This window comes from Melanostigma gelatinosum, assembly GCF_949748355.1.
Source record: "Melanostigma gelatinosum genome assembly, chromosome: 3".
Taxonomy (NCBI): Eukaryota; Metazoa; Chordata; class Actinopteri; order Perciformes; family Zoarcidae; genus Melanostigma; species Melanostigma gelatinosum.
This window is the reverse complement of record NC_136636.1, coordinates 710270-720274: the sequence shown is the minus strand read 5'-3', so window position 1 is coordinate 720274 and position 10005 is coordinate 710270. Positions and strand designations below refer to the sequence as shown.

General features: G+C 52.9%; 1 protein-coding gene across 1 annotated transcript in view; it reads right to left on the bottom strand.

Annotated features, from left to right (window-relative positions):
• The window catches only part of matn4 (matrilin 4), a gene marked incomplete at both ends in the record, with an annotated part of 47708 nt that overhangs the window by 18589 nt on the left and 19114 nt on the right, over nt 1-10005 (bottom strand). The window lies entirely within an intron of this gene.

Below are 10005 nucleotides of genomic sequence, written 5' to 3'. Positions count from 1 at the left end.
TCTCCCCACCGCTCGCCTCTTAACATCTGGACAACTGAGAAAGCCGCAGCTGCCTGAGAAAGACTTTGTACTGAGTTTTGAGAACAGCTGAACGGGCTCCGTTGCGGAGCGGGAGGACCGAGGGTCTGGCCAGACCTTCGCTCCTAACAACTCCAAAAGAACTCTTTTCATCGCACCATTGGACATCCAGCTCCAACCGAGCCGTCTCGGCGACTAAAACTAATGAGTATAATCGAAGAAGATAATATAATTGACTAATCATGTGTAGAGACATTTTATGTGAGCTGTAGCTGTAACCCCTGCAAACTAACTAAAAATAACCTGCAATAAATATCTAATCTGCATTTAAAGTGAAATCCTCAAGTGCATTAATTTGCCGAAGTAGTAATAAGTTCCTCGTGACAGTAAAAAGTTAAAGCTATTGTATGTCTAACAACTGAGTTCTGAAAGGTTATCCTAGAGACCGAATCCACTGAACAATCCCTTACGGTTTTAGCAAGAATTAATCCTAGCCGTTAAAACCTAACCTGGCATTTACCAAGAGCACGGATCCATAAGAGGGAAGCTGCCATAACCGACGCGACTGGTGTGAGCGCCCGGGGCCAGGACTGGTCTCTCGGCCGAGCGCGCTCTGACCGGAGGAAGCAGGGTAGACGTCGGGAGTAACGGCAGTTAGCGGAGCCAGGCGAGTTCCCTCGCCAGAACACCAGCTCGAGAATCTTTTAATAGAGAGCTGAGTCAGTAATTAGCCCCGTATCGGGCCAGAAGTACCCAGGATCTAACACGTGGCGCCCACAACGTGGGGCTCGACGGAAAAGGAGTACGTTGAGTCCAAAAGAAGAACCCCGGCAGCAAAGAGAGGCTGTCGTTCGTGTACGAAAAGACCTGAGGTGAGGCGTTGGGGTAGAAAGTAAAGCTGCCCAAGCCTCGAAGAAGTCCGATTGCGAAGACATCCACGAATCGAAGCTGTGTGTGGTATTTACAGGCCAACACAGGAGAATCCGCAGGCGACGGGGAGCATCGACCAGACTCGCCCGACCTGTAGAGGGACCAGAGCCTGATCCCATCCCTTCCTCAACGCGCGACGAGAGGCTTTGGGAGGAAGGCGACTCGAGACAACAAAGACAAAGACAAAGTCCAAGATGGAAGAATCGCCCGGAGGATCCGATAGCGGCGGAGGCGACCCAGCGGTACGAGCCAACGGCCCTGATGGAGGAAGCGCCACCGGACAGCAGAGAGGACCCGACGGCGACGGCGACGGAGGCAGCCCGCAGACGGCGACGCCTCAGCAGAGCGAGCCAGCGCCATCGACCCCGGACCAGGCAGTAGACGACAGCCCGGACCAGCAGACGGACGACGCTGGACCACACGGAGCGACATCGGGAGTACAGACACCGACACCGGCTCCAAGAGGCAGAAGCAACGTCCAACATCAGATCATCCTGAATGGCAGAGGATGGGACACCTGGGACAAATCAATTCAACAACACCTAATCGTGCTGCATGAAGAAGCAGATAGAGCGAAGGTGGGAGAAGAAGTAAAAAAGAATTGCGAAAGGGAGGGGGGTTATCTTGCTCCCCTCACCCATAAGTCCGGAATGGTGGCGGCAGTGGTAGGGTGTGAAGGACCCCCCTCAGGCAAGAAGAAAGTGGGAGAGTGGCTACAATGGTGGCTAGTAGTAATGAGGGTTATTAAAGGAAAAATAGTCACCATTATTAGCCCGTCAAAAGAATATGACTCAGTCGTGAAGATGCTCGCCGCAGAAATCGGAGCGGGGGCAGTGACTATAAAACAGAAAGTGATAGCCACCGCCCGCTATAAAGAAAATAAAAAAGAGCAAGACGCAATAGCGGCATACATAGCCACCAACCTAGAATATACTGAGGAAACCCACGAAGATCAGCTCAGCGCCCAAGGGACCTCGGTGCACACGGACTCCTCCACGGGGGTGTCCTCGGAATCCGACATAGGGGACAAACAGGATAGCGGCAGCAACGGGGAGATCTCAGAGGAGGACGAACCGAGGGACGACTCAACGCTGGATAGGAGCGCCGAGTACCAACTGCTCCCGCCCTCCATGGGATCCGGGACTCCCGCCGCCACTGCAGTACGCACGATCCTGAAGGACTACAACGGCCCAGAGCCGAGGCGGCCCCAGAAAGCTAGGGGTAAGACCAGACATGTTCACTCCCCGAACCCAGAAGAGCATCTTCAAAAGTTGAAAAAGATGCCCGAGGGGACCAAGAAATATGCGAACCAGACAGGGTTAACCGCATATAACCACTTCGGAGAGCCTTGGGACATAGACAGCCATGGACTGGTTGTCTTAACCAACTCACATCTAAAGCCTCATATCTCCCGGTTCAGAAAGAATCTGGTAAGAGAGGCAGGCAGCCTCTACAAAGAAGAACTTGAGGTGCGCCTCCCGGGATGCAGACAAAGACAGGAGGAGGTGGTGGTTACGAGCGGCGGAGAATCAAGACATTATGCGGTGCTACACGTACCGATCGAAGGATATGAGGATGGCGAAGATCAAGACGCCTATCGGGACAGCATAGAGGAGGCATTAGAAAAAGGTGTCACCCGAGCAAGCGAATTGTCCTTCAAAAGAGTCGTTATATGTAACGACGGCGCCAGGTCCGGCAACCTACCATGGGAGGTAGCAGAAGAAGCGGCAATGAGGATTCTGCACCTCCTGATGAACGCTCCCCACGGGTGGAACAACATCCGCGAGTTGGTGATAGTCACCTCGGTGGCCCAATACCAAGAGAGAAAAGAGAGAATACTGAGACCCCTCTTCAAAACGGAGGGGCCAAACAACTGGAGGGCAGGACCGCCGGAATACAAGGACGAGAACGCCCCAGTTGCGAAAGCAGTTCTGCCACGGCTCCCGCAATCAGTAAGATTGAAGAAAGAAACCAGGACCGAGCGGAGGAGCTACCAGGAATCAACACCCGGTCCCTCAGGACGGGAGGAGCGACGTCCAGAGGTCAGCTCAAGCCAGGAAAAACCACAAAAGGAAAGAAGAACTCCAATCCCCTCTCCCCGGACAGTAGCGGTGCAGACAGAAGAGGAAACCCCCGTGCCAACCAAACCTCCACGGGGGATCCCCAGCCCAGCAGAGTCCGTCGGCGTGCAGACAATGAGCTACTCCGGAGGCGGAGAAGCGCACATGATAAGGTTCGAAAGTCCAGGCGGGAGCAGGGAAAGTCCCAGGGCTCCACAAAGAACGCCAGAACCAGTTCAGCCGGCTTCGCCGTCAGCAGAACCAGAACGAGAGGCGCAGGAAGAAGCCGCAGATGTAAGTTCAGATGAAGAAGAAACAGCGCCAAGCCTGACCTCCATCGAATACGAGGCTCCGGGAGGAATGACCGACCTGAGAATAGGAAGCAGAAAAGGCAAGAAGAACGCGCTGCCCCTAGTTTCAGTGTGCACGGCTTCGCTGAAATTCCCCCGAGACGATCGTTACGGGCCCATGACCACCAAAGACGGAAGAAAAGCCTATGCTCCAGAGGTCGGTCAAACAAATTATGATGTTCCAGAAATATGGCTGCACGACCTCGAAGGAATGAAAGGAACAATGGTCTACGCGACAAAAAGAGAATGGGCGAATTTTCTAATGACCCCGACCTACGGCTCCCTCGCAACAGCCACGGAGCTGACGGGTAACTTTCGCACAGGCTTTGTGACAATCGTGTACGACGTCATGTTGCGACGCCTGAAGAAAGCAGCCTACAAGCTGGCAGCGGAGGAAGATAAAGCGCGGAGGCAAGACATCTCGGGCAGCGAGGACGAACAACCACCTCCAGGGCAGAGCCTCGCACGAAGCAGCTGCCTCGCCACCGCTGAAGAAAATGACTGCATAACAAAGATGCGGGCTTCCACCCAGAGCTTTGGTGAGTTCAAAAAGATCAAGGCGATGGTGACAAACCGAGACCCAAAAGAATCGGTGCAAGAATATCTGACGCAGAAATGGCTTATGGTAAAAGCTAGCTCCACAAACGATGAGGCGAAAAGATTGTGGCTGGCTCATGTGACGGACCAACCGATGGGTCCCGAAGAAACCGCGGAACAGCACTACCGAAGATTAGTGTTGGAAGACTGTGAAGACGAGGAGTCACACATCGACAAGGCAAGAAAAAGCTTAGACAAAGGGCAAACTCTCACCCAGGCATGGTACGCCTTGCGACAGGCGATTCCGCCGGAAAGAAGTGTGCAAGTCCTTAGGAAGCTGACCAAGGGCCTAATGAATGACATCGATTTTGTGACCCTAAACATCAGCAAAAGTACCACCGAACAAATCCAAGAAACAGTAAGAAAGTGGGATTTGAAGAAAAAACTCTTGGAAGAGAAAAGAGAAAAAGGAAACCAGCCGAAGCCGCCGGCTCCCAGGCCCTCGTATGACAACGCAAGGCCCACCGAGGGACCCGGTCCTTCACAGACACAGAGAAGGCAGTCGGGAGGATTCCAGAGGAGTCCACAAAACTACGAGCGTGAGCCAGGATTCCGGAGGGGTTCTCAAGGCTACCAAGGCTACCCGCGAGAGCAAGGACCTCAGCGGGGTCCACAAGGAAGCCAGAGGGAGCAGCAAGCTCCAAGGCAAGAAGGCTTCCAGAGGCAGGGCGTTTACCACAGGGCCCAGCCGGATCAACAACAGGAGGGGCCACGGCCCCCGCCAGCCAACAAGAGCGGTTTTCTCTCTTCCGAGGATTACAACAAGCTGACGACAGAACAGAAACAGGCCCTTCGTGCCTCCCGCCTGGAAGCTGGGAGCGAAGGGCAGAGAAAGTAATGGCTAAGCGGGCGCGGGTCACAGTGGATCATGCCTATTGGGTGGGGGACGACATATACACCGACGTGGATGGAATCCCCTATCAGGTAGATACTGGTGCAGAAGTGTCGATGACCCGCAAATGCCTTGAAACAAAAGGACACCTGACCGTTCAACTAGCCGACGGAACCATCAAAAAGATTCCGTTTGGCGTCTGGAAAGGAGTTGTATGGGCTCTAGGACCCTACAATTTAATGACAATAACAGACTTAAAAGAGCTGCATAGCAGCCCAGGAAATCGAACCCCAATACAACAGCGACTCAGAGTCCTCGGGGCAAAACTAATCCAGATGGGATCATTATCACCGGAGTGGTACAAACCAGTGAACATTCCAGAAGTGACCAAGCAACAAATCGAAGACAGCGACCTTTCTCCGGAGGGAAAAGAAACGCTAGAAGACATACTTTCCAAAGCCGGAGTGGCTAGGTTCAAAAATGACTGTGGAGACATGGGTGCGAAGTACACCCACACCATAGAAGGGGGTGTACACCCGCCCGTCCGCCAATACCCCCTGAATCCAGGGGCCGTTGCAGAAATGGACCTGATAGTCACGGAGCTCAGCGAACTAGGAGTGGTGCGAGAGGAGCCAAATCCCATCACAAACAGCCCAATACAGGCAGTCAAGAAGCCTGAGTCATCGGGAGGAGGATGGAGACCTGTTATCAACTTTAAGGCCCTCAACCGCAGGACTGTCGCCAACCGCGCCAGCCTGATCAACCCACAAGGGACGCTGAAGACACTAAGACTGAAAAGGTACAAATCCTGCATAGATCTGGCAAACGGATTTTTCTCGTTGAGGCTAGCCAAAGCCTCCCAAGGCAAGACAGCGTTCACCCACAAAGGTAAAGCGTACGTCTGGGAACGGCTACCGCAAGGCTACAAAAACTCTCCGAATGTTTTCCAGTCGGCCGTAATGGATATACTTGACGGCCTAGAGACAACAATCTACATCGATGATGTATTCATTGCGGATGACACCGAAGAAGAACATCTGCAAAAATTGAGACAAGTCGTAGAACGACTAACAGCAGCAGGCTTGAAATTGAATCTGAAAAAATGCCAATTTGGACGATTCCAAGTGAACTACCTGGGATTCCAGGTCTCCAACGACCTGGGACTCTCGGACGGATTCCGGGATAAAGTGGAGCAGATCGACCCACCAACCTCGCTGAACGAACTACAGAGAGTACTGGGACTCTGCAACTATGTTAGGGACCATGTCCCTAGCTACCAGAAGCATGCAAAACCACTGTATGTAAAACTACGCAAAGAAAAACCAGAAGATGCCCACAAGAAGTGGGAATGGACCGCAACGGATCAAAACAATTTGGAAAACCTCCAGACAGCCATTAAAGACGCTTTGCGGCTGGAGCCACGAAGCCTTACAACCAAGCTGGTGGCAGAGGTCAGTTGCAACGACGACGACGCAGTGGTAAAAGTGTGCAATGAGGGCGGGGGAATAGTCACTTTGTGGAGCTACACCCTGTCCTCCGTGGAAAAGAAATATCCAGCAGAAGAGAAGGAGTTGGCAGTTCTGGCAAGGTATTGGAGCACCCTGAAAGACCTGGCTCAAGGGCAGGGCATCAGGGTCCTCACGCAAAGCCAGGTCCATCGATTCCTAAGAAAAGCCACGGTAGAGAGCACGAAGGCGACGAACGCGAGGTGGGGACGTTGGGAAGACATCCTGCTGGACCCAGACCTCGAAATCGGCCCTGCACAACCCGTGAGTAAGAAAAAGGCGACTCAGGCCGAGAAGCCAGCCGAACCGATAGAGTGGACTCTATACACCGACGGCTCGCGAAAAGGACAAGACGACAAGGCCTACTGGGGCTTCATTCTCAAGCACAATGAGAAGGAGCGCTTCAGACAACGAGGCCAAATCCCCGGCAGTGCTCAGACCGGGGAAGTGACAGCAATATTGGAAGGTTTGCTCGAGTTGGAGCGAAGAAAGGTGAAAAGAGCTAGAGTCATAACTGATAGTTATTACTGTGCTCAGGCCCTTAACGAAGACCTGTCCATATGGGAAGAAAATGGTTTTGAGAGTGCTAAAAACAAGAAAGTAGCTCACGAAAACCTATGGAGAAAAATAGCCGAATTGCGGCTAACAATGGAGCTCGAAGTGGTGCACCAGAGGGCCCACACGCGAGCAGGAACTCATTGGCAAGGAAACGAAGAAGTGGATCGTTTCGTCCAGATGAGACAAATTGTCTTTGTTGGGATCGAGAAGTGGGAAGATTTGCCCAAAGGACGGGTAGTCCCAGAAGAGAACGTGAAGGAGGTGGTGCAAGCAGTGCATGGAGCACTTGGACATGCAGGCACCGTTCCAACACGAAGGGAACTGGAAAAGCAGCGACTCTGGATTCCTGAAAAAGAGGTCCGCAGAATCCTTCAAGACTGTGAGTTGTGTGGTCGATACAACGCAGGAAGGAGAGGACAAAGAGTGGGAGGACTCACCATTAAAAGTACCGTACCCTGGGGTTCTATCTGCATGGATGTGGCAGGACCCTTAGGGGTACCGGGTAAATGTGGAGAAAAGTACCTGTTGGTGCTTGTGGACTCCATGTCAGGGTATGTAACCACAAAAGCAGTAAGAAAAGCTAATGGCAACAGTGTTGTTAGCATGCTGGACCAAGTCTGTGGCTACTTAGGATTGCCTAAAGAGCTCAGGACTGACAACGGAACGCATTTTCGCAACGCAAAAGTGGACCAGTGGTGCCAACAGCATGGGGTAATGAGGATCTACTCTCCCCCATACACCCCCCAGGCTAACGGGGTGGTGGAAAGGACCATTGGCTTGGTGAAAAGTTGGATTGGGAAAAATGCCAACTCGAGAGAATGGAGCACTAAGACCCTGGAAATCGCCAAAACCCTGAATGACCGCTACCGAAGTGACAGGCCCTCCCCTGCGGAGGAGCTGATGCGCCGCCCCTTCACATCACAGGAAGTGGGGCGGGGCTCAGAAGACAAAGAGCCCAAGCTTGCGCAAAAGGTGCCACTTCGAGTAGGACAGCGCGTCTGGATCAAGGCTCAGGTCGGTGCTTCTAACTCTGCAGTCAAAGCCAAGTACGATAAATCAGACATAATTGTCAAGATTTTGGACAGTAATACTGTTCAGCTCAAGAAGAAAGGAATCCAAGGAGTAGGGCAGCTGAAGCCAGTTCCGTACTAGGAGAAAACCAGGAACTCAAGAATGGCCACCAACATACAAGCTTTACCACCCTTTGTCAGAGTGGCCAATGTCAAAGGGGTGGTTAACATGAGAAGGAGTACTACGGGGCTCTGGGCAGGAAGAGCCATGAAGAAGTTGGAGTATGCAAAAAAGGGCTTTCTCTCAGAAGAGAATGAAGTCTTAACATGGAAGGAAATCAAGAATGATTGTGTGGTCTGCCTGCTGCCGACCACCCTTAACCTCACATGGCAGGGACCCGGAAACAAGAAACCACACCGGGTCTCTGGACGAAGAAAGGAATTTGACCGTATGACCCACAAACCAGTGAAGGTTTTGGATGCATATGTGTGCGGTTTTTGTCGTATCGCGCTTTTACCAAGGTTGCACTTCGTCATCCAGTGGGATCTGCGGGGGACAAAGCTGAACTTTAAGGACTGTGTCTGCCAATGGGATGGACACAGGCTGCTCCTCTGTGCGTCTTGCTCCGTACTCCAGCTGAATGGCCTGCTGGTGCAAGCTGGAGCAGCCGACGGATGGCAGGTGAGAAAGTTTCTTCAGCCAATACAAACCCTGGCACCCGCCTTGTGGGAAGGTGAGGGTGCTGCCGCTCCTGTTGATCTATCACACAAGGAGACTGGAGGACCCTCGGCGCCAGCTATGAGCCCACTCGACGGCGATCCACACGAAGCAAGTGGAAACAGTGCTGTCCCCATGAGATCCTGGTGGGAGTCGGTGGAAAGGAACTGGCCATACAGCCCAGGCCAGGCCGAGGTTGCCAACCCACCCCTGTCTTCCATACAGATCCCGGGGGCCTTCAGGGTCTATCGCAGCCCTGATGACCCAGGCTACGCAGCCACTGCTGCATCCTTACCCGATTGCCGCTTGGCAATGGTAACGCGAGAAGGGTGGATGGGGCCCTGGGAATTAACAACCTGGCGCGTGTTAATCGAAGAGGTGTTTTGTGATCCTGATGTGCCAATACATGAGCTTGCCCCAGTGCCAACAGAGGCTGGTGCTCGCGGCACGAATCTCCAGTATAACACCACGGATCTGGACGCCTTCCACCACACCGGTGCCAGGACCAAAGAAAAGAGTAAGATTTTCACGGTCACCCCAGAGGGGTGGCGGAGAGACGGTGTTATGCAACTACCGGGCTCTTGGGCGACCAGAGCGCCAACGCCTACATGGGAGGCCAGCACAATGCGCGTCAAGGTGACGCTGAAAACCGTGATGGTTCCATTCGACGGTGTGTACTCCGTCGGGGTGGAGCTGACCAGAGCGGATGAGGCGGAGCCTCCTCCAAACCCACGCGCAGACGCAAAAGGTTTGACCGCTTGGGCACGGAAGTCATTTCGCAAACTGCAGCGGGGTGGAAAGCCTCGCAGTAACAGCTCTTAGAAAAAGTCTAGCTGCTAGAAAAAACGGAACTTGCTTGTCAACATGTCGCTGCCAAACCCACCAAACAAAGATTGCAGGGACCTATCAATAGTCTCTCAGTCCCTCCTCGCACAAAGAAGGCCATATCTGCAATTGCCGAACGAAAATGTCTTTTTGGACAGACCCCAACGCGATTTTGCCTACCGAAAAGGCCTCTGTGGATCCGGCGCCTATTTCTGCAGCAATGGCGAATATAGGCGCTCGATTGACCTGTCAATACCCGGGAAGGCGGAATTGCTGACTGCTTTTCGCACAGGATGGCAACTCCAATATGACAGAGTCAATCGGACCCATCCGTGGCTGCTGCAGCCAGTCCTCCCTTGTCCTGACCAATCCCCCTGGATCCTGAATACCGTTTTCATCTCAGTTATGGGTCTGCGGTTGAAGTTGCGCTGGGGTCCTAACTATGCTGATTATTTGCAAAACGACTATGTTGATCTTTCGCTGGGTGAAAATGTGATCTGGACCACCAGCCCGGTCATGCGGCGTCTCATAGCGCTCCACGTGAAAAACAGCGCGCGCTGTGTAATTGAGAACCAAGACATAGAGTTGCGTATGGTTCATTA